Source organism: Rhipicephalus microplus, chromosome 9, assembly GCF_043290135.1.
Source record: "Rhipicephalus microplus isolate Deutch F79 chromosome 9, USDA_Rmic, whole genome shotgun sequence".
In the NCBI taxonomy this organism is placed as follows: Eukaryota; Metazoa; Arthropoda; class Arachnida; order Ixodida; family Ixodidae; genus Rhipicephalus; species Rhipicephalus microplus.
Window position 1 is genome coordinate 41,285,784 of NC_134708.1, and position 26,097 is coordinate 41,311,880.

Consider the following 26,097-nt stretch of genomic DNA (forward strand, 5'->3'; position numbering starts at 1 on the left):
AAACTCGAAGTAACAAGAGAGAGATAAAGAGGCAAGGAAAGGCAGGTTAACCAGACACACATCCAGTTTGCTACTATGCACTGGGGAAGGGGTAAAGGGGAGAAAAGAGGTTGTAGAGAGATAAGAAGGTACACACAATCACGAGCACACTCGGGGGAGCCCACACAGTCTCCAGGCGGTGGCTCAGGTTTATAACAGACACAAATCAAATAGGCAGCTCTTTACTATTTGTGCCAATCCTGAAGGAAATTCGGAGCTGGGCAGCCTTCTTTGTTGCTATTCGGTTCTATTTTACCATCTTCATCTCTTATTTTTGTATTTTCTAGCTTTGCCTGCCTTTTTATATTTTTCTATTTCTTTCTATTTTTCCTCTTCCTCCTTTCTTTTGCTGTTTCTCGCTTGATTCCTTTTTTCTGTTTTTATGCGTCTTTTGTCTTTGTTATGCAAGGCGTCGACGACAGCATACGACAGCGCAGGCCCTTTATGGTATATGCACTTAGGAGGAGACGCAATTCACCGCGCACTGTTCCTCTTCGTTGAGGAACATGTCTGCCCCAGCGTCTGCTGCGACTATATGAAAGCACGGTCGCAGGCAGAATTGAGACAGAGTCGTTTCGTGGTCACTGGTAGCAGTGCGTGTGGTCGAGCCAAGGCCCAGGGCAATGCTCTGTACTTTTGGTTTTTTTTTCTCTGCATCATGCACGTATTTGTTTTCGGGGATTCAGTGATGGCTCCTCGAAGTCGTTTTCAAACTACGACATCGGCAGTTTTGAGGGACAAGAATAAATGACCCGTTATGCTAGTAACTCCAGAGTTGAATAACGCCACTCCGAGTTCGATGGACACTTTCTCTCGGCAATGACGAAGAGCGTACTTCCCACGCGCCCTTTCTTCTCTGACGTTGCGTAAGAAGTCGTTGCACGTCGAAGTGGTTCTGTATGCCTTTCTGTGCGTCCTTACGTTTTCTTTTGACATTTGACTGATGCAGCTTTTCCTTTGTGAAGAAGATCGGCGACGACTTTCTCGTACACGCTATGAATGTCGAAAATACGGGCAGTGGCCGTGAAAAGAGAGTGACTACCACTCGAATAAATCGAGCAGAAACGAATGAAGCACTGGGCACGGCCTTTGCGAGCATGCAGTAGAGGATGACGAAATCAATAAGCTGTCAACGTAACATTACAGACAGAACATGTTATAACAGCCACATCAGGAATGCGTGGTGTTTCAACGCCGAGCCGCAAGTAAGGATTTATAAGGCGAAACTGAATAACTCTTTTAACTACGCTGAAGTTATCACCACCGTTCACATTTGAAGCGCCACGATGAAATTATAGTCAAGCTCACTGTAACCAAAGTGGTCGAGACGTTTCGTTAAACTATACTTTGTTCGTCAGTTGATTTTTTTTACAAACGCATATCTCACACCGTATCAAGGAGGATTTAAAAAATAATAAAGCCATTTCCACGCCTACGCTATTTGAGTAAACACAGAAACTGGCACGAAAGCACCACCAATTGGCGACCATATAGATCGAGTTGTTTCGTCTTCGTTGGTCTTCATTTCCTCTTTCTTTTTATTCTTCGTCTCATTTTCGTTTCCATCTATACTCATTTCCCCCTTCATCAAGCTCACATCATTCCTCCTCACCCTTAATCATCTTTCCCATTCCTTGCTATTCAACGCTGTACACGGTTATGCCATGGTTTACCCTCTCCCCTCCCCTTCCCCACCTCTTCACCCTATAACATTAGTCTTTTCTTGACTCCCTCCCCTCCACCCGTAATCTCTTTTCCGGGAAGGTACTAGATTAAATATCTCTTGAAAGCCATTAAAAAAATCTCCCGTATTGCAACCACTGATGACACGTATTTCAAGATACGTGAACAAAAGACTCGTCGTAGAGCATCGATTATATGAGATATCGCATTGACACTACGATTTAAAACGGTAATTGAACGCTCACGCACTCCTGAGTCGTCTCACTCACAAAACTCGCATTGAGACGTGAGTTTATGCGAGTCCGAGAGAGTAGTATTTTCGTGAGGCACGCCCAGGAAGCCTCTGGTGTCCTAGGACTCGAGGCCGTCCCCGATATAGGCTGGGGTGTTTGTATAGCAGCACCCCGCACAATACTGCCGGCGATTGTCAATAGAGTTTTACTCACACAACCAGTCCGAGTGAGCCTTGAGCGCAGAAATTTATATCTAAAATGAGTGAGTCAGCTACGATTTTTGTTGCCGACCTATGGTGTACAGAGAGAGAGAGCTAAAAGACCCTCGTTGCCAGCAACAAGAGATGAAAATTTTTTTCGACGTTTCGACCGAAATCCGGTCATCACCAGGAATAGGGATGAAGACCACGACGGAGTCTGGTCGAAACCTCGATGAAACCTTCCCTCTCCTGAGCTTCCTTCAACGAGGGTCTTCTTCGTATTCCGTCTACTAAGCCTTTAGCGCCTTCACCACGTAGTTCGTACTTATGTACATATATATTACACACCACTCTTCAGAATTACACTTGCGTGCCTACTTATATAGGACACCAAGGACTCTGCTCACCACTTAGAAAGGTCCGACTGGTCTTGCCTAAGTAAGATGGAAAACTAGGCAAGTCGGTGCAGATTCATTGTACATAACTGCGCGAAAAACGCGGACACAGATTAGAAGAGCACGAAGCACAGCGCCGACTTTCAAGTGAATTTTTTTATTGAAAAACAGGTGACACATATAACACACGAACAGAACACGTCGTCACTGACCCGGCACAACGGTGTGCCGTGTCCACTTCCAGTCTGTGTTTTTCGCACTGTTAGCCACGATGGTCTTGTTTGCTCTTGTTTATTTAGGCTATGTGCAACACATTTCACGATTCCCCAACAGAAGCGATTCGTGTTACGTGAATAGCGTGTCTTGCACACACGGGCGCCTCTTATTATATAGCCTCCTTGCCTGAGGACGACCACCTGTGGTCTTCTTTTTTCCCGAAGCATAGGCTCTTTGTGTCAAAGTCGGTTCGTTACTTTCACCGACTCCAGTCGCGAAGGTCGCCTGCGGGCTGAGTGGATATAACGGGATCGATTCAACAACCGACGAGCGTTCTTCGCAACTTTTAGACGCCAAGCGCGTATCTCCGAGAGGATCGTACCACTTACTTCCGCCTGCTGTCAACACTCTAAGCTGTATTGTTTTGTTTTTTCGTTTCTCTTGGCGTCGACACGTGCCCCTTTTGAAAAAGCCGGCGACTGTTCGTTCGATCCCGAGAACCTGAAAGCGAACCCATTATTTTGTTGTTGGGGCTCTGCAATCGCTACGACTCGTGCCTCTAGGGGATGGTATATAGTTCACAACGGCGTTCAACGAAGGTAGTTGGTTCAACGTCTCCGGTTGGTTCGTATCTAACACTGGATAAACGACGTTCTTGTCTGTCCTCCATTTGTCACCCTTGTTTCTTTTTTTTTTACTTTTGTTATTGATTCCGCTGCTCGAACCACTCTTACAGTACTTCATTTGTCAGCGACAAAGCGTCCGCTAAGGCAACAAACAGCCTGAAAGGGCTGCTAAGGTGCTCGCCGAGATGACTATTTACAAACTGCTCGTAAGCGTTAACAAGATAGAGTGCGTGTATTTTGATTGATTGATTGATTGATTGATTGAATAAATTATTGATTGATTGATTGATTGATCTAGCCTATATATAGTTGCTCTATTCTGCATGTGTCATCAGATGCATTGTTTTACACCATCCTCTGTGCTATGTTCCCTCCCTAAGTTTCTGCCCATCTGACCTCAATTCGCGCGCTGCCCAGCCGGTTTGCAGATGTCAGCCGCTATTGGCAAGAACGGAGACTTAGAGCCGGTAGTAATCTTCTTTGATATTTTGTCCTATACTTCGCCGCATTGAGATGCATATGATGGAGGCGGCAGTGTAGACTGCCGGTTTAACCGCAAGTTCCTCGAGTGCTTATATCGTGCACTGCAAATAGCCTCGGAGAATACCTCGAGTAGTGCTGCTATTTGCCTCGCCACGAAACACGCCCGCGGGATGTGCGAACCGGAACTTCATGTGTCACAGGCAGGAACGTATACACTATACGCCGACGCAACTATAGTGAGGGAAACTGTAATAATTGCAGGGAAAGCTATTCAAAAGGTGTCGGGCGCTGTGATATTCATGGGTGTGCCGATGTTCATCCATTATGACAGAAATTCTCGGTAGTCATGATGTTTTCTCCTAACGTTATATTTATGCCTTCAGAAAAACGACTTCGAGAATGGTCTCTCCACGTAGATATAATATTCAGCAGCTAATCGCACTGTACCAGCGAGTGTATGCAGACCATATTTCTCGTCGAACCAGACACTAGTAGCGTTGCTGTTTTTTATCGAAAAAAAAAAACGCTGAGGACTCAAAAGTGTAAAAAGGGTAAATCTTAAAAAATAATAGCACACCTACGAATAAGCACGAGGACTTGTTGTAGGCCAGTTCACGTGTTTACCAATCATTCCCATCGTACAGCAGAACGGTGGCAACGCCAGTTACCCGCTAGTGATTTTTTTGTATGAAACTGCACGGCTAAGCGCGCGTGGTTGACCCAAAACGCCGTCTATTAAAGCGGGCAGAGAGCGACACGTGCCAGACATATATAAGCAGTATATGCGCTTATACTTTCTTTCTTTTCTTTCTTTCTCTATTCCTTTCAGTTCATGAGCATCACCCGTATCGTTCCCATCGTGTGCAGTGCACGCCGGGCCACTTATAACCGGACGTTTTCTTTCTGCAACCATTACGACGTCAAAAATTTCGCAAGCAACGACCCGTCTCATCCAGATTCCCCACTGATGCTCGAGGCATTTGCAGCGGCGCTATTCATGTTAGACATTTTCAACGCCCCCCTCTCCCCCTATCTTGCCCTCCTTCCCCCAGTGAAAGAACGGTCTGCGCTGTACCTCTGCATGCATGTGAGCATCTCAGAATAAAAAAAAACTGCACCTGCTCAACATTCGTACGCGCTTCCATTCTCTTACGTTACAGGGTTCGCGTCTTTAGACTCTTCATTTATTTCATTCACACACACACTCTCTCTCTCTATCATTCTACCTTCACCGTTTCTTTTTTTTTTATGAAGTCGTAGAGGCTGAGTTGTGAGCAGCACGGGTGCATTATACGTTGAATTACAAGCCCACTTCGCTAAGAGCACCACATTAGTTGCTCTGTCTGCCGAAAGAGGTCACTCCCTTAAAGAAACTGCACGGATGCTTCTTTTCGGGTCAAAGAATGCGCAACGCTCGTACGCCACGTGGTAGACACGATTCAGGGGTAGTTTTTATAGTACGCACACTCACTACGCATTCGGTATACTGTACAAGAGATTGCCGGCTCTTTCGCTCACAGCCGACGCCGAAAGAATGCGATGCCCAGCGTCGCGCATAGCACACGTCGTACGTAGACTCCGCAATCAAGTGGCGGCTCGCGTAGTGTACAAGATGTACAACACTACGCAGTATACATGGAGTAATAGTGCGAGAGAGGCACTTCGTGATGTGCAGCTCATGCTCACGCGTGCTTCCTTTTTTTTTTTTTTTGCCACAAGCCGTGCATCTAAGTTGGTGCGCGTTTATTCGCATTCCAACAACTTGTATACGTGGACCTACCCTATGTTCACGTTCTTATCCTTTTCTCTCTTTTTTTGTACCGATTTTTCTTCTCGCAAAGCGTGCCACGCTACAGCTTATGAGTCCGGCAGGATCATTAGCGGAGAAGAAATCATGCCAGCTATATCACCACGCGCATCACGAAAGGCATGCCAACTCTGCAACCCCCCCTCCCCTTTCTGACTACGAGCCCCCGAGTTTCCTGCAGTTTTCCTCACTATACATTTTATTGCTATTACATCGTCCTGGTTACACGTCGTTCATGAAATGGAAGACCTCGGCAATCTGTCTCCTCTCTCTCTCTATCTTGTTTCTCTCTCTCTTTCTTTAATATCGCGAGGCACGTACGAGTTCCATTCTGAGGAATGTTCACTCGACACGCCCCGGAGGCTCCCTCCGGTAATGTAATGCCTTTTGTAATATACGCATCGCCTTTGTCTCGTATACGCTTCTTCTAGCCAGAGCCCGCATCTGCAATGAAGGAACGAGGTTGAGTTATGCATATTCCCAGCAACGCGAAGGCACTACAATCGTCTGGGCAGTTTGCTAAGCCCAAATACAGGATTTTCTTCGCCTATATGGTAAACGCGTCCTGTTAATACCGTTCTACGAAACAGAGGCATTTCTATTTTGTTTCTCAATTGTATGCGGCCCTACAGAAGCGCGCCATTTTTTGTATTTTTCTTAACATTTATTTATTTTTCTTCAACGCCATTGCGTGCCACTCTGTGGGCGCGGAATTTGCAGTTGAACGTGCTTGCATCCAGCGTGGCTTGCGCGTTTGCGCCCGACTGTCCCGGCCCTACGCAGTCGTTCCATTTTCTGAACCCGTCTCGACATCCCCCTGATTCTTCAGTACACGATGACGATCCCCACGATCACTCGGAGGAATTCGCTAGTCATGTATGAGTACGAATGCTTGCCCGAGCATTTTAGGGTGTCACCCGTCGTCTCCTAGGTGCCAGGACTCGCACGGTATGTGACTCAACCTTCGTGTGACAGAGGAGGCGCAGACTTCCTTCGCCAAAGTCATTAACATTCTGCCGATACTATACTGCGGAGCTGTTCTGACCAACATGGGTGAGTTCAGAGGCATGCGGTTTGCTATTGCATCGCAAGTTTTTGCTCTAAATGCAAGCAGCCGTTTTTCTCACGTCTGACTTACTATCTATGTATTGTTCCAAATCGTAAATATTGTTGGCAAATATATTTCCTCTATCCCATCAGAAGGTCTCGCCTTTTGTGTATTCAACACACCGTTTCGCACCAGCGTATGTTTACACATGCAGCAGAAAATGTAAATGGAAAATTAAAACCCAATCAAGACAGCAGTCTAAACTATCCCGTAAAAAATGAATAAAATGCCTTTTCCCTCTTTTCTGGAAGAAAAATGTTTTCGCTAAAATTGTAGGACGTCCTCGGACGGTGTGCTCTCGTCTTCTTGTGTTTGTTTTCTTTCTCTTTCTTTCTTGTAGCACGGCCACCGAATGACATTGTGGTTTTTCCAGTCAAGTGCCTAACCCGGTTTTCGGAATGTGCATAAAAGGTAGACTAGAATATTAATGTGTGACTGTGGTTGAAGTCAAGTGTTGTATCGGATGCATCTGATACCAATTCATAGCACTACTAAAGATAAAGGCCAACTGAGTCAGAAAACTCGGACCATCTCCCTGAAGGGAACCCTGATGGGAAGCGAAGCAGCAGCGTTGCACACGGGTGGTGTCATGGGTTCAACGGTGCTCACGCAGGTGCTGTGACGAGCGCTGGAAGGCTCGTTTGAAGCGATGGCTGGTGTTGGTCTTCTAGGTGACACGTGCAGACGTTTTTAAACGCGTACGTTAGGCGCGCGTCCAGTTTATTGCGCGTGAACAGACGAGTCAGCGGTGAGCGAGCGGCGGTCGCGGCAGGTGTTGCGGGCGAATGGACGAGGCAGGAGCTGCGGGCGCCGCGGCAGGCGAGAGAGAGAGAGAGAGAGAGAGAGAGAGGTAGAGGCGCCAGCATGCACTGCGAAGGGAGCATGACGTAGACGCGCAGCAGTGGCGTGACCTACTTGGCACCGCGCCAACAACTGCGGTGCGCGACGCGTTCGTACGGAGGGACCGCGTTACACAGGCTAGTCAAAGAGCTGTTTCGCATAAAAATAGTTAACTTAATCAATTCCCTGAAAAGGCAGGCCCTTGTGATCAGCTAGGAGATCACGGGGGGCACCTGACGGAACAGAGCGTGCTTCTTTTTACGTGTTCTCTGAAATCGGCTTCGGTAGCGCACGGCATACAAAGTTTAACCTGAGGATTACACCATGGCACACGAACACCAACATGTGCGTGTGGGCGTCACTACCAGACATCTTTGTCATGGAACCGTCATCCGTCATGCCTCCTACCAGTGCGCACAAGATTCCTTTCAAGCATTCAACTTAATATTGATAGCTTGCGCGTCATGTCACGGACAAAGATTCCTAACATACCGGTACTCCAACAAGGCGGCTTTAATGACGTTAAGGCAGCATAATCAAGAACATGCATCCGCCATACTGATAATACTATTGCGGCAGCACAACTTCGCTTCCCACACAATGATTGTGGAACGCGAGATGATCTAGACGAAAAAAAATAGCACACAAAAATTTCATACCACTTCTACATGTGTGATTCCCCAGAAACGTACTTAGCGAAGAAAAATCGCAGCGTCTTTTATGCATTTGCATGAAATGATTCGAAGACGAAAGTCATATGTCGTTCTTTTTTGGGGACGAAGCCTTTTGATACCGCCCAATTTTTCGTAAACCGCTGTACGGAGTCTACAGAAGACGTAGCGCAGGTGCACGTGAACAAACCGAGACATCTGTGAACAAAAAAGTTATGAAAAGGCTGTTAACCAAAACGAACAAAATAAAAGGCCACAACACCGTGCAAACTCTGACATCCAACCACTCGTAAAAAAAAAGCCGCCCGATTCTTTCCCCCAGGGGGCACTCGAGTAAAATTCATCGAAGAGTGGTGAGTGCGAAGGGGGGGAGGGGGGTCGCATGATTGATGCGTGATTTGGCATGGTTTGGGAATGCCTAGTCGTTATTTCGTCTTATTATTCTTATTTATTCAATGAAGGAGAAGCATTGCCTCCAATGAGTATTAGGTCGCTGGTGTTGGGTTGTGGCCCACTACTGTTGCTTCCACCGCATATACTCAAGTCAAGCGAAAGCCAAGTAAAGACGCCCTTGACTGATGTCCGAACGCACACTTCTCCGCTTATGTACACACTGCCCGAGTTTGAGGGAGAGGAGTACGGGGCAGAGGTCCGCACCCCCCGCTGCGCATGCTCGGCTCGCTGAACGCCTGGTGGTGCCTTGTTTTTTAATGGCTCCAGCAGCAATAGTTAGGCGGGTGTCTTCCCGGGCCGACACGAGACGCGAGCATGCGCAGTGGGAATGTAGATGGCACCGCCGACGCCGAAGCGCGACATCGTGCGATTCAGAAATGCTGTGCAATTAAGAAGCATATCATAGAACAAAAGGTTGACAAGAACGAAATAAAAGACTTTTAACCAGAATGAAATAGAAAGCGAGGATTCATGATAACACGCACACTGCTTCGCCTCATCACCAGCATTCACTTCGTGGGTACACGCGGATTTTTTAAATTAAATTATTGTCGTTCATCCTCCTCCACCCCTTCCTAAAGATATTTGTGCATAACTTGGTTAGGCGCTGACTTCAACATCGGATGCATAGCAGGCTCCTTGTGCTTCAACGCGTTTTGCATTGCCTCCGTGATTGGCCCACTTTTCACGATGTCGCGAGGTGACGTCATTACGTGAAGTCGCCTTATGTGACGTCATGATGACGACACAATAATTTACGATCTGTCGTGCCATCACGTGTTGATTTTCTGCATCACTCCGCTTCATCACCGCTTGAAAAGGGTGCTTCGGAGTCCGTCGGGAAGATCAATGAAGTTCCTTGTCTGATTCGTGTTGACGCCGACGATCCATTTTCGTGTTTGATGAGGCACCTAAGCCTTTCTACCTAAGTATAAGAATATGACAAAAACATCTCAACAAAGTTACCCCGCTGCTTTCTCCTCTACATACCCCCACTACTCCTATACAAAGGAGCGATTTTTTTTCCTTTTTGCAGGAATGAATGGTTCATGACCTTCAATTCGCTCTCTCGATGAACATCGTGCGCTGCGCGGATCTAACCTCGCGCCCGCCGCGTTGCGTTCACGGCCAGCGCGTGGTTGCCCCGCCACTCACGTCCGTTTCGCTTCCATTCATGCGGCCCTTCTCGGTACGGGGCGCCGGCCGTGACAGAAACAAAGCAGACAGCTCGCCGCCGCCGCCGTGAATGCACGCCACAATACGAGCGCACCCATGAACGACGTCAGCCGTACCTCTCGCAGTCGCCCGATTCAGACATAGTATACGACGGCTCGTATTACGCGGAGAGCCCGTCTTTTTGACCGAGTACCATATGAATGCGAAGCCAGTTTGGGATACGCGTCCATACGTAAAACAAGCTCAAAGGGAAGCACGGCGAAGTAGACACCAGACTATAGCGCTGTCCTGGCCTCAGCGCTAGTCGTTCTGACGAACGCATGCCGTTCCATTACGCTCCTTTTCTCTTCATTCTTTCCTCTTCTATCTGTTCTTTTTCTTTCGTGTTCTTTTTTTTTTCTATCTCAGCACTCGCATCACGCAATGCACGTAACAGAGTATAGAAAGAAATTTCCGCTCGTATTGAAAGCGCTCACATTGCGAGATGAGGTCCATACGGATCGCTATCCCTCATGCTACTTTTATACTCAGTCGAGTGCGCCATGAAAACCACGGTTTTAAAATACAAAGCATTTTCTTTGCCAACTAAAGGCACTTTGAATGTTTACTTCTTTATGTATTTATTTATTTTATTCATTTGTTCTTTACTTATTGATTTATTTCTATCAGGCCATCAAACGGTGGAATCTGTGCCAAATCATTATCGCGCGACAGTACACATCATGAGCGCATGCTGTTAGCATATATCTGGCATCGGTAAGCAGAGTCCCTACATGCATAAAGGTAGAACGGTTGCCCTTTATCTTTTTGAGGTAACATTCACGTTCTAAGAACAAAAGTCGCGAAGGAAGCTTTCACATTTCAATACCAGGTGGTCTTGTAGGGCATCTATACTCCAGGCAATTTCCCGACTCTGGCTGTCGGGTAACATGCACACATAAAACGCATCCTACGGAAAGCTCGCACACTTTACAAAGATCTTTGATCATGAGAACAAGGACCACCTTAGGGACGTTCGCGCTCTGGCTAGCTCAGCATCGTAAGACCAAATGAATAGGCCATCCAGAAGGTTTGAGAAATGACGAAAAGGTTCAACCTCTACTCTAGCATTCGCATCGCCTAGACCAGTCGGCATCAGCCGAGCAACCCCCCTGCACGGCTTTCCTGCGACATATCCGATCAGGACCACGAAACTTACGATATACCATAAGCATGCATTACTGTACACATGGATATACTCTACAACTGATTTTTAGTGGGCTTCGGTGTTCAGCATATCTCTTCGGTATTCTTCGGTATTCAGCATATCTCAACAGCACTTTTTTCCGTACTGCAGTTATGAAGGCCGCCATTGCAATGCCCTATAAAATTCCAGACCGTTGAATTCATGTACGTGCGAAGAACTCCGTGCCTCAGTGACCGATCGTATTACTGTATATGTGCGGTGTCGCCTTCCTCCTTCCCCTTCTATAGTACGCATACACTTATCTGGAATTTAAGCTATAGCATTGCGACAATTGGACGATCGGCCACTCTCTGTGCAGACGCTACTGGAACACCGTCATCGCCTTTTGTCAGCTCAAAAGGCAGCCAAAGCTGTCTTGTGCTTTTTGAGGACTACAGGCCTACGTGACCACCTTTCACTTTTGTGTAGTGCCACCGCTGCATACGCGCCAGCCAATTAATTGACAATCCTCTTTTTTTCTCTCTCTCTGATTCTCTTCTCTTTCCTCTCTGTCTCATCTTTATGCCCCCTTCCATTCCCCCAGCGTAGGGTAGCAAACCGGGCATGTGCCTGGTTAACCTCCCTGCCTTCCCCCTTGATGTTTATCCTCCTCCTAAGCTATAGCAAACCGGTCTCTCGCCTGCCTAACATCCCCGACTTCGGTCTTCCTGCTTTCTCTCTGAACAAACTTTTGCTCAATCCCCGAACCTTGAGCAGCCGCGCCCATGGACTTACTTCAAATAGAGTCTTCGTCGTCGTTGAATTGCTACTCAGGCTTTCATAATCCAGTGTGCGCGCACTCACGTTGAAGCACAAGTGGCGGTGTTGTTCAATGAAAACGAAGCTATATACGCGAGATGAGGCAAACCGGGAAATGGCGTTCTCATATACGCTTCCCGGCAGAGGCGGGCTGTGGCCGATGCATATTCATGTGGTACGCCACGCACGTGCGACCTTGGTGCCTTGTGTGAAAGCGACGCGACGCTTGCGTCACGCGAGAACATGCTGCTCTAATACAGGAGACGGTGTTTCCCGGCGTATATGCAGGAACAAGAAGACTCCGGGGCGAGAACAACGAGGTACGCGGATAGAAACGCGTGGTACCTCATTGTGTACCGCCAACGTGCATACCGCAACCACGTGACGCTGTACAGAAAGTCAAGTGGGGAATCGTGTAGATATTGCCCCGCCGCGGTGGTCTAGTGACTAAGGTACTCGGCTGCTGACCCGCAGGTCGCGGGATCGAATCCCGGCTGTGGCGGCTCAGTTTCCGATGGAAGCGGAAAGGTTGTAGGCCCGTGTGCTGAGATTTGGGTGCACGTTAAAGATCCCCAGGTGGTCGAAACTTCCGGAGCCCTCCACTACGGCGTGTCTCATAATCACATGGTGTTTTTGGGGCATTAAATCGCACATATCAATCATATGAAGTATATATTTGATTTCTGTACTAAGCGTCTAATATAGGCGTATGTATAGGCGTCTACAAGATTTCTGTACCGTGCGCCTTCTGAAAACGTACAAGTGAGTTTCCTGACAAAATTATCTTTCTTTTTTTCTCTCTTTCAGCGAGAGCTTAGTCAAGTGCAAAGCATACTTTTGTGGCTTTGATGCGCTGATAAAGAGCCGTCGCGCAATAAAATTTAGGACAAGACACGCATCTCGCAGCCGGAACGCATTGGAGACTTCCAGCGACGAGTCGCTCGTCTAATTAACGACAGACGCCGCAGGCAGCATTGTTTATGCGTATTAAGTAACAATTATGTTTCACGGTTGACCAAGGAAAGCGCACAGCTGATTTTTTAAATTGGTTAAAATCCCTTAACTCTGCACGCAGTCTCAGCACGCAGCTGCGTATGATTAATCTTTTTATTTTTTAAAAAATTGGCCAAGTTGGATATAGTCAATATATAGATAGACGGGTAAAATAGAATCCATCTACAGATGTCCACCCTTTGTGTCCTAACCTGACAAACCTCTGTGCTAGTGCGCTGTGCTACAGCTGTAATGAACGTCTAGCGTGCCCCTGTTTTTCCATAGTGGTCATGACAGGCTCCCTATTTCTCCATGGCTAACAGAGGCTCAAGCGACAGGAGACTCCACCATACAAGGTCACAGAGCGTCCTCCATTTCTCTCCCTCACAACGTACCTATTTAATGAAATGGAAACAGCTCATTACTACCACAAGACTTACCACGCACCGGTGCGAGACCGTGTCACTTTTCCCCGCGCAGTTGATCTGTATTTCAATTTAGAGGCTTGTTAGCAATCCCCCGCGCAGTCAGCCTCGAGTCGCTGCGCAGTACGAGTACACATGCATACGAATCCAAATGAGCGTCGCAGCTTGTAAAGGGGCGTCGTAATGCAGCGGGACGGCGGTCACCCACGCGTCACTTCTTTGGCGTGAGGCCGACGTAGCCCTCCTCCGCGTCGGTAGCGTTGCAACACACACACGAACACGCCAGAATGCGCTGACTCGCCAAACCATGGACGAAAGCGCACGTGTGCGCACATAGTCTCAGTAACACAGAAGAACGTATACGCTCAAAAACGTATTGTCCATGTCACGTGAGCATTCGCTGACACGTAAACGCTCGCTTGCTCACGCACTCACACAGACACACGCGCGCGCGCGCGCGCACGCACGCACACGCACACGCACACGCACACACACACACACACACAAACACACACACACACTCACTCACTTACTCACACAAACATACTCACACACTCACTCACACAAACATACTCACTCACACACTCACTTACTCACACATACTCACTCACTAACACAAACGCACTCACTCACACACACTCACTCACTAATTCACACGCTCACTTACTCACACAAACATACTCACTCACTCACTCACACACACAAACACACTCACACACACACTCACTCGCTCACACACTCACTCACTCACTCATTTTACAGAGACACACTCGCACGCACGCTCCCGTCACACGAACAAAGACACACGCTCACGCGTAAACACACATTCATTCACTCACCCTTACACGAACGTACACTCATATACCCTCACTCATTCGTTCATGCGCACGCCATCTTTAAGGGGCATACTACATGTATACTTATGTGCATGCGCATGCGCAACACAACGCCCAATAACACATTGACGTACTCACTCATAAGTCACTGCAGAAATGCATAGACACAAACAAAAAACTCACGCCTGTTCTCAGCCATGCGACCACACGCACTCACACACTAAATGACGACACGCACTGCTTTGGAACGCACACTCGCTCACGCATGTAGCGGTGCGCCGCAATGAATCGAGAGAGAGAGAGAGAGGCTTTCTTCATTTTTTGCTTCCGCTTCTTTGCCTTCGACGAGGTTATACCTCGAAATTCGTGGGCGGGGCCGCTAGCGCGCGTTTCTCCTGGTGTGTACGTGGGCACACCGAAGGGCTCGCTCACCACTGCGAACCACGACGGAAAAGGAGAAAGGCGCATACCTGTTCGGCGGTGTGTCGCGCACGCCGAGACCGCGTAACGACACGCGCGGGCCACCTCGCGTATACATGATATATGCATTTGCGAGGGAGTGTCGCTAGGCCACGCCACCGCAGCAAGACCGGTGCGATTCTCGCGTTGCCCGAAGTTGAAAATAGAGGTGTGGCAGTTTGGGCTAGTTGGTATGACATGACGATAGTTATAGCGAGAAAACAGAACGACGACAAAGGGTCCTTCTCGTCTCTTTGTCGTCGTTCTCTTCTCGCGCTATGACTATCATCACTTGAAAAGAGAAACCAGGATACGAACGCAGCACTCTGCCACCATAGGTTGAAGTCTGGGGTCTTGTAAGCTATAGGAAGCTATGACCTAAAAGCTAGGAAGCAGTGGTGTACAGACATGGTGTGGCACACCAAACCAGTGCCCCCCTTCCCCCTTCGCTAGCGTTTTTTTTTTTCGTCATGGCATACAGAGTGAAAAATCAACATTTCAAAGAAGTACCCCTCCTCCCGCTGAAATCATTGAGGTGTCCTCCCTCCCCCCATCGAAAATGTTTCATCCTGCACCCCTGTTAGGAAGCTATGAGGGTGAAGCAGCAGACAGGGGTATTTCCTAACCCACAAACGCTGAGCAAATGGCACCCCGATGTCTTGTTGTGCCAAGGACAGTGGTCAGTTAAAGCCCTCAAAGATGGCAAAGTCGGGAGTGAGGAAAAAGAAAGGGATATTTTTTACTGTTGCCCTGCTTTGGCCCAGTTGCCTGTTCTGCCAAATTGACTCAATTGGCTCAATTAGCAGCTGTCCCGAGCGTGGGCGCCCCCCTGTCACTCGAGCATTCTGTCCATGCGGACAGAATTTTTAACTTTCCCTTTCTCTTTCAACCCACTATTCCCCAACCCCAGTGTAGGGTAGCATACCTGATACTAGCATCTGGTTAACCTCCCTGCCTTCCTTTTTTTCTCGTCTCTCTGTCCATGCGGACTAGTGCCCCCACATTGTAAGGTATCGGTGTAGGCACTGCAATGACATGGCTGCGCTAGTTGACATGGTTTGCACCTGTATCCGTTCTCATGAGAAAGGTTGATGTCTATACAGAATCCAGGAAGTACTTGCTACTCAATCAGGAAGAGGGTGTTCAGAGACAAGTCGTTGGTCTAGCTCTGACCATATGCACCATCGCCTCCCGAGGGATACATGCTGACGTTTAGGGTGGCTGATCAGAGGCTCAGAATAAACACTCCACTCGCCTATCTACTAGTGTAAATGCTTTCTTCCTTCTATCTCTCTATCTTCCCTCCTTATTTTCGCGTGGTTTTACAGGATGCAAATGAAGGAAACTTTAATGAACAAACTACAGACATCACTTCCAAAACGCCGCGTTACGCAGTTCAGATGCAGAACCGAGAAAAGCGTGCTTGCGTCCCAGCGCCACTCTACGCTGTTTTCGTCGCGTTTTCCAGCGTATTCTGGTATGTATAGTAGACAGTGAGGCGGCAAGTAGACTTGCATCCGCCCTACTCTCCCGAAAGTTTCCTCTCGTTTTCCTCCCTGTACGCGCACTGTAGATTTAATGACACGCGCTAAGCTTTCCCGCTTTTCAGGCCAGCCGACTGTAAAGAAATCCTGCGAGACACGCAGGAGCTGCTTGGAGGATGGCGGGCGCTGTGCGTCGACTTGTCGCTCGAGTGAACGAACTTTCAAAAGTGAAGTCGACGCGTCCTCGTTAGGCACTGCCAAGGACGAGTCGCTTGCATGCATAAACGATGCACGACCAAAGTGGCGGGAAAGGAATACACGGTGTCACGGTAGCTATAATAAATAGATGCTGCGCGAGCCGTGCGCCTTCCTTTTGGGTTTGGTTCAAGACGCCACAGAAGGGGCTCTCTTTTTCTTTGGCGTGCATAGGAAGGAAGTCGGAATTTCTTAGGCAGTTTTGGGGTCAACATCAAAAAAACGTGGCTGGTCTCACTGATGGAAAGCGTGCTCACGCGGCGCATGGAAGACGACGACGAAGATGTCAAGTGCACGGGCAGTCGGATCTGGACTGTTTGCTTGCGACCAATTTGTTCGCCACGTTGGAACGGCTTAGCGCTCTCCGCCAATAAAGCCGGCAGAAGTGTCTTTTTCCTACACCCCCTATCTAGGAATCGGTATAACACGAATGTGAAACGTGTCTTCACAGAGGTATTTGAGCGTTTAATTGCGCATTGTTTCAGAAACCGTAGCAAACTGCCAAGTCACGGGAAGAACGGCAAGCATCTCGAAACTTGCAGCGCACACCTCAAGCAGAAAGTATACGCACGAAATTAGCATACACAGGACAAGCACGGACTAACAACTCTCGCCATTCTCACAAAAAGACAGACGCACGAAACAAGCGCACAAGTGTACATAGGAAAAGCGCGAACAACTGCCACAGTTCCTACGTCGTCGTTTGTCAGCAGCGCGCTCTTTTCGTGACGCAGCCGCGGCAGCGAGTGAGGTGACCTTCGTCTTCTCCAGAACTACGAGTCTCACAAGCGCGCGCGCAGGAGAAACCATGCTCCGGGGAGGCGACGACCGTTAGAGCGCGCCACACGCGACATCATCGCGCAATCTTGCTACTGATAACGGAAATGAGCTAAACTTTCGGATCTCTGCAGGGCTGCCAAACGGTGTATGTTTTATATAAATGGCTTGCCGTTGGCACGTTCAACAACGTACGCTTTGTGGCACAGGCGTTAGTGTCGCGCGCTGTGAATCTCGAGGTTGCTGGTTCGACGCGACGCGAAAGAATTTTTTTCTTGTCGTTTTGTTGTCTTTGGAACATAATAGTGTACATTTTAGAACACCATATCTGTGACGGAAATACGTCAGTGGGGCCGTGGTGGATCCGACATAAAACACTTTCGTGTTAAGATTTATTGAGCTATATCTCAGGCAAAAGAATTGTAGCTATGTAAAGTAGAACGTTCGATATGTCTTACAAAATCATAAGCGAGACAAGGTGTCTACTAGAGAACACGATTAAAATTTCAGAAAAGCAAAATAAACATGCGTGATTTCTCTGAATTCTATCTTATTTAGTTGCATAGTGCTGGCACTGACTAACGTTGACAAGCACAGGCTATTTTTTGGTAATATTGGTTATAATCTCCTACAGCAACGTAATAGAAAAGCACGTGTGCTAGACTGTGGTCATGCCTCCCTCCGTTAGCAGCTTCACACGCTACGTCATTTCGCCGAGGGTATTTTCGATGAAACGTTTTTGGAGGTTGATATTATAAAACAGATCCTTGTTCTAAGCTTTCGATGTAGTGTAAGCCTAATTTGTTTGAGGTACGAGACACAAACGTACATGTTATTTTCGTGGTGGTAGTGATGGCCGCGGTGAAGTAGGGCTTTCGTGCCGATAATGCTGGCATTGTGGTGCGTTGTTGTGTTGTGGTGTGTTCTGATGTGCTGTGGTGTGTTCTAGTGTGCTCTGGTTATAAGTGTGTTCTCTGGTATGGTTTGATGTCTTCTGGTACGGTGAGGTACGCTGTTGTGTGGTGCAGTGTCCTGTGTGCAGTGTCCTGTGTGCAGTGTCCTGTGTGCAGTGTCCTGTGTGCAGTAGTATATAGTGTGCGCGGTGCTACGGGCGGAGTGAACTTGGGAGACCTAACCGGGGATTCCCCCACCTATGTGTCCATTCTTTCCCCGTCGCATATTTCACCTCGTATCAGTTAATCCGCTCGCTTGTTGATTACAAGAAGGAGGCAACCACTTCCTTGCACGGCATCTGCGGTCTTTCTCAGTTCGGGGGCTGGGATGAACTACCGATGATATTCCGTTGTACATTTCATTATATCACACCATCCATGAACCGACAAACGCTTTCCCGCGTTGTCGCCGCCACGAAACAGTCACCAGCGGTGGACGATAGCGGCATCATTTCGAGCCAAAACCATTGGTAGATTATGATGATCCAGAATAGTACATATACAGATGATGGATTCAAGTATCCACATTTATGAAGCGGATGGAAGGAAGGGAGAACCGGGCTGAATGTAGACTTGAAATCTCTCTAGTGACACACGTAGAGCAATGTACTTTGACCAAAAACAAGAGTTGCTATATGCAGCCTACAGACGAACTAACAATTCGACAAGAAATTCATCTTTCTCTTTTCTTCGAGGAAGACGAACACAAGACCAGAGCTTTTGAAACACTTGCATTTCGTTGGAGCATTTCCTCTTTGGTGGCCAACTGTCTAGCACTTCCGAATCTTTATATTCTAACAAACCCTTCAAAAAGAAAACATAATTACAGTTGAATGAAGCCTCTGAACAAACCTCTACGTAAGCACTGCAAAAAATATCTTCTTTTTAGTTGGAATGTGCAAGTCATAAATAAGATTGAAGTTGAAGGAAATACATTCTTACACTCATGTGAGGTCAAAGTGTGATTGATTTTTCATTGATCTGCATCCGGCAACAAACCCATTTCTCTGGCATTTACGCGTGCGCTATATTTTTCTTTGGTATCAGCCAGCTGGCCTTTGAGGTGATTAATAGAACATCATCTAGGTCACAGGCATCCCCCTCACCATACTTCAAAGGCAGGTAATTTGCCAAGCCCTCGAATGTCGCCTCGGTGCATCGAGGAAACCGAAGTCTAGACGCTTGTTACGCAACGAAAGAACAGAATTGGCAACTGCTTCGTCAGGGAGAGTCATTTAAACTTGAAGGTGTACCTTGTCGTGGGTAATTGCCCATGTTCTCGCAATCGCAGCATCGCGCTGTTTCGATACTCCACCGAGAACAAGCTCCTGTCAGCGACATAATTACCCGCTGCCTTTCGTTGATGCGACGTGCTCCGTAGCCAAGTTAAGACGGTGAAAGGATTGTAACGGCACGCACTTACTAACTGTTACCGCTCTTCTTTTAACCAAGGCGTCCTGGTTGAAAAAAAAATAACGCGTAGTTAAAGCGAGACCAGTTAATCTTAACTAAGGGGTCCCTGTACCTCCAAGTATATATACCAATTTGCAACATGCTTATGCCCGTCAGAAACAGGTGCCCGCTTCGCACCGACGAAGCACGCTTAGGCCATTGTCGCTTCTTTGTCACTGCTCTCTTTTTCACGTCTTCGTTTAAAGTTCTGGTTCTCGTCTGTCGTGAGCCCTAATCACCCTCGCCCGCAGGCCGTTGAACACGGAGAGTCTGTCCGCCTCCGACAGACACAGGTGTGTGTGTGTGTGTGTGTGTGTGTGTGTGTGTGTGTGTGTGTGTGTGTGTGTGTGTGTGTGTGTGTGTGTGTGTGTGTGTGTGTGTGTGTGTGTGTGTGTGTGTGTGCGTGTGTTTACACGTTTACGTTTTGCAAGCTTTAAAACACCTTCTCTAATGACGTATGCGCTATACCGGCGTCGTAAAACGAGAGCGTCCGGCGCTGCAGACACCGCAATGCGTCTTCCCATAATTCCGCAGCGGGCAAGTACGAGTGCCGAGGCATTCCTCCAGCCCATAACCCATTCTCTTATATTACCTCGGTAATTTATGGATATACTCAATTGCGATTACACGACGCGATAAGAAGTTCCCACTACTACAAACGGTTATATACGTTCCTGTACTGCACGAAGGCTCTAGGGACGGGGACATCAGTTTTCCCTTTTTCGCCGTGTTCGGCTCACAGGGTGGGCGTATTGTACGTGTATTTCGAGCTTTCGCTGAGCGAGATTGTTAAAGTGGCGTGAGCTTCCTACAACTTTTTTTTTACCTTTATGGAACTCGTTCAGACACGGCGTAATTACTTGTTCACAGTGGTTAATTTATAATGTTCCTTACTTTTCTAAAAAAATTAAATCGAAATACGTTACGTTACGAGTTAGTGATGGCTAACAGTACTGACTCAAAACAATTGTTGTTTCGTTCATCAAGCCCCACTGTCTAGTTTACCTAATAATCTTGTTACGCAAAGATCAAGACGCACATCCCTGTTTTGCTTTTGTGCACGGTGTAATTTCGTGTAAAAGAGGGATCACAAGATAAGCCCTGAAAAGTAATTGAATCGCATTACTTTTAAAAAAATAGATAACTTTGGGATTACTTGAATCAAAGTTGATCATTCGTGCACTAAATAATATGCCCTTCATATACAGCACACATATAACCACGCACGAGTATAATCATTTCATTATACCCATTTTTTACTCCTTTATGTAATCAAATCATTCTACAAGGTTAGCTTCATTGATTTATTACAGCGCATACTGTGTTTACCTTTAGCGCTTTCTACTTTTATCACTTCTTTTTATATGAGAGGGCCCCTAGCTGTCCAGACTGTCGACCATATGACCTCCCTCTGCATACGATTCCGAACTGTAACGTTGTTATCATTAAAAGTAAAACAAGTCCGAACACGGATATACAATGAAATCTCTGAGATCTTGTTTTAACTTACCATGCACGCATGAGGTTTGACACTGAGATTGACCAGTCTTTGTTACATTGCTTTCTTTTTTTTGTTCATATTTTTATTCATATGGGGATTCGACATGCTATTTTCAAGCCAGAAGTATTTTGCAAAGTCGTGAGAAAGTTTTGAAGTTACTCGCTTAAAATAGTTCATCTAATTACTAAGTTACCAGGCCACCTTCTTCCTACACCAGTGCCATTTTTCGCACTCGTCCTTCCCTCCTTTTTTCTTTTTTTTTTTTGATGTGGGAAGAGATCGTAACGAAGCAAGCACATTCAAGCGGTAGGCAGTTGCCGCCTTAAAGAAGATGACGCACCCTGACGAAACGTTGGCTTCTGATACAACCCGCATTCGAAAGTTTCTCATCAGCCTACAGAAGTATTCCATTACAATACTAATTACAGCTAAAGTAACTTGGTTGATGTGATTTAGATACTGTGATTTCACTACTGCCAAGAGTGAATTTCTTGGATCCCGCCACTATCGATACTGTGTGGCCAAGAATTGGGCCCACACAGGCAGATGATTGCTTGCGGGAACGCAGGTACAACGTGGAAAAACTCGCCTTGCCAGGCGGGGGGGACAGCGTTTTTAAAATGGGAGAAACTAAAATAAAAGTGAGCCCCGCAACTGTCCGAAGCTAATTGAGTGCGACACCTCGGCAGTAGCTCACGAGGGATTGGGGTGAGGAGAGATTACAAGGGATAGAACGAGAAGTGAAGACTGTGAAAGGAAAAGATTGCGACGCAATCGAAGCACTCCGATGGCGGGCCACCTCGCTGTGCATTGGACGCGTTGCAGTTGCAAGCCGCTTATACTAAACGTGCGTAGCCACCAGCCGAAAATTCAGACCAACTGACGCGAGAAATAACTGAAGCGGAAGAGGTTAAGTATAGAGACGGGAAACGTTGCCTTTCAATCTGTCTATCGGAAGAGATTAGTCGCGTCAGCCGATTGTGCGACATGCTGGGTCGATTGCCTCGCGTACTCCTTCGGCCCCCTCACCCCCCACTTTTCCTTTCGCGCGATGTTGTGTGCATGTATATAAATAAACACTGGGTTGTTGGTTTAGCGCCGTGTCCCCTCTATCTTTGTGGTCGGTGTGATCGCCACTGTTCACTGCCCCCCCCCCCCAAAAAAAAAAACAATCTCAACTGGGAAAGGTAGTGAAAGGAATCGCTGGACGTTGATTTCCGTAGCAGCCGACGTCTTGACAGGTGGATTTTTCTTCGTCAGGGCCGTTTCTTCATTCACGAAGAAAAATACCCTTGTTGAAGCGTTAACTTCAGCAACGTCCCATAGCTGTTCAACAACTTCTCATCCCTCTAAGCCACCATCTTCCCTTGAACTTCTTTCATGCAAAGATAGCTAGAATTTGTTCTCAACAGGTTCGTTACAGATTGTTATTCGACCTCCAGCATCGGCGTTTATCAATGCAATCGATGTGGACACGCAAATTATTTCATCGTCTCGCTCACGGAGAGAGCAATAAAGGTTATTCTTCAAGGGCGAATGCATGCGGGGAAGCTACCACTGCGATTATTAGTACTCGTGGTAATAAACGACAATGGCAATAATTACCGACGTCTCTTAAATAGAGAGCGGGTTTTTCGAGCCGGCAGCTGTGTTATTGAGTGGTAACTCATGTTCAGTTCAATATATTATGCTACGTTAAAGCGCATTTATTGGATTACTTTACCTTTATACCCACTACCCAGTTCAGTGTCCATGCGCCCTTATGAATGCACAGAGGGGCATCGGCGATGTATAACAATAAACGCAGGACATTTAATACGTCGCTTGTGAGCTGGCTTGTTCACTGATATTGGGACTGATGACTTATACTTGATGTGAAATGTAGCCTTCTATAACAAAAGGAAAGGTTATCCGCTGACTCATTCAACTGGTGCGTCTCTCTTCCCACAAGAAAAACAAGAGCTAAAGCTGTCGTGTTGGATTTCATGCCAAGTGACGGTCACTTGGCATGAAACTCAATAGCTAGATTCTAATGATCATGGTCTGTTTACTGTGCTGTAGTAATTAGTAGGCATCAAGCCAAATGATAATTGTATCCCCGTACTATAGGTTCAAATAGCACTAATGATTTTTTATATGCGTATCGAATGACCTCGGGAAGGTACAGCAAACGCAAACGCTGAGGTTCGGGGTCATTGTTCTGCATTATTCGACGACGCATCTCATTTGCGTTCTTTACTAATGAGCCTCCATACATGATCATGCAGTCAAGCTTCCATTTATGTTATATTGTCACGTACCTTCACTGGATCATTTCTAACGAATTCGATACACATATTCGAAGCGGTGAAATAGGAACTTCTATTGCATAAAACAACTGGCGGAGGATGAATTGGCCGAGATATAAGACAGCGAAAAGGTCACTTATTGACGTCGCATATATGGAAGCTTCTTCTGATTTGATAATTGGTATGTGGGGTTTAACGTCCCATAACCACCGTTTCGACCACCTTGGGTTCTTTAACGTGCACCCAAATCTGAGCACACGAGCTTACAGCATTCTCGCCTCCATCGAAATTGCAGCCGCCGCAACCAGGATTCAATCCCGTGACATGCGAATCAGCGCGGCGGAGCGAAGCTCCTTCTTATTTCCCGATCCTGTAAGAATTTCAGGACAAATAAACTTCAATTCAATTCAATTCAATTTCACCCTTCTGGCATCAAGGTTTCTCCGCGCTAAACGTGATCTGGAAGCACGTAATTTCTTCCGGGTCAAGTGTAGCTGGAACTTTCTGCTAGGTTAGTTTCGTATACTTTACTTGCTTACACTTTAACGAGTCATTAACCAGCATCAGTATCGTTCATGACCCCGTTTTGTGACGTAAAATGCGTCACGTGCAAGTTGAGTTATTTTCTTCTTGGTGACTGCGTTACGAAGTACCAGACTCCCGAAATATATTCTTGTTGTTTTTTTTTAAGGCGAAAGCCTAAGATGTCTCATTGTAGACAAAGATCGACCGACGGCGTCTTCTGCCCGCGGCGTCAAAGCGAGATATGCAAAAAAAGATAATCCTACCACGACATCCCCATATTACAGCATCGTGACATCACACATAAGATGAAATTTGACGTCCCTATGATACCACTGTGACTTCGCTACGACTTGACAAAGCGCAACGTCACTGATGACGTCATCGCAAGACACCTTTTCTTAGTCAACGGGGGTGGGGGGGGAGTCGATCACGGAGGCCATGTAAAACAACGTGCGTCAGGTGAATAAAGCTTTCGGAAGTGTGCGAGGCAGGATCAGTACATTGACTTAGAATGAAAGCATGACTATCGTTTTCACGTCATTTTATTTGGGCGAATTAAGAAAGGACCCTGCGAGTTTTTGTTGTTGTTACTGCTGCTGAGAAGAGATACATGTGAATAGACTTAATGGTAATTATGTGAGTAATCAACGAAAGTAAGGAAACCGTATTGACAGCAGAAACATTGTGGACCAAACAGCTGTAGTGAAACTTGCCCCTCCCCCCCCCCCCCCACACACACACAAAAAAAAACAACAACAAAGAGCGCAGAACACTGAGCGTGACTATGACTACAAGGTTGACCAAATGTTGAAAGCTTTACGATAAGGATAACTACAACCTGACTTCTAAGGCTCAAACTTTGCATTCGACTGGTTGTTTTGCTTCACAGATGGCTGGGCGCGAAACCAGCTGACAACGGCCGTCGGCGTCTCGTACAAGGAAGAAAAAAAGTCACCCGCTGCAAAGCGACGTCATCTGTACGGTAATCTTTCCGTGCGACAGCTGGACGCATGAAGAAAGCAAGTTTATTTCTTATTGTTTGTGTATTTATGAACGTTATTGTGGTTGTCCTCACTCGTGTGCGGGCATTCATTTGCGTTCCCCGAAATGTCGTCTGCTGCCGTGTATCGCGCAGCGCTCAAGGCGATTCGAAAGATGGTTGAACTTTTCAAAGGCACGGCCTTTTTTTGATTTTGATATGCGTGATAACTTCTCTATTTTCTTCCTGCGCGGAGTCGCAAATGTTACGCTTACTCATCTTTTAATGTCATGGAACACAAGGTATATGTACCCACAGCAGTATGAGTCACTAGGCGCTTCATGTAAAATGTTTCTATTGTCATCCCCACCATATCGCAATACATGGCAAATGGTTATATGATGTATGGTACGGTAGTTAATGTATGAAAGGTTGTCGCACTTACAGGTGGCAGTGAACTCGATAGCGACGATTCTCCAGTAGCCCAGTTTCTGCTGTGAATCGAGCGAGGGATGGCAAAAGTTGCTGTCTTTTCAATCAGCCAGTCACGGGAAGTTCTTTTTTGACGTCACTCTACGGAATCTTAGCACTTTCAGAAAGAGGTATATCGGTGTGCACACCTCCGGTCACGAACTCTAGAACACTTCGAAACTACGCTCGAAGAGCTTTCACTTGAAGAATATCTGTAGTAAACGAGTGTTGAAAGTGCTGTTCCTCCGACGTGGATGACACGAACGAAAACTCCTCGGAGACGTTGCAGACGACACAATCTTTTTGCACTGTGGCTAGCAGACGGAAACACAAACAGCCGGGGCGTCCCGCGAGATCTCGCGCACTCCTACGACCGCGCGCCTCTGGCTCCTGGCAACAGGTGTGTGCAGACGACGCTTTCCGGGCGCCCCAAACGCGTCGAGGACGCCGGAACACACTACACAACGGTCGTATTCGATCGAAATTTTTCTTCCACGGCGTTGACGACCGCGGGCGAACAGACGCGAGACTTGGAAACGCGCGCAAGTCGTCTGCACTAGGCTACACCATCCACCTGCAGCGCTCGCCGGTCCTCGCGGCGTTCTCCCACAAGTGCCTCTCCGGCCGCCGCTCACGCCGCAAGCGCCGCCACCACAACGAGCCAGCCGCCATCCGCCGCACACAGGCGCCGAACTCAGGCCCCCACGCATGCGCGGCTTTTTCGCCGCCGTTCCACGCCCCGTTGGGACAACCCGAATATAAAAAGAAAAAGTTGCGCGCAACAC

The 26,097-nt window shown here is 47.3% G+C and overlaps 1 protein-coding gene across 2 annotated transcripts in view; it reads right to left on the reverse strand.

Moving 5' to 3' along the window:
• LOC119163739 (uncharacterized) overlaps positions 1-25,608 on the reverse strand; it is a 124,763-nt gene extending 99,155 nt beyond the window's left edge. The window contains exon 1 of one of the 2 annotated variants that reach the window (XM_037415803.2): positions 25,287-25,608. The gene's annotated coding sequence lies outside the window, so the exon portion shown is untranslated. The remainder of the gene's footprint in view (positions 1-25,286) is intronic. The other variant, XM_075873484.1, reaches the window with a different exon arrangement.
• Between the last annotated feature and the right edge of the window lie 489 nt (positions 25,609-26,097).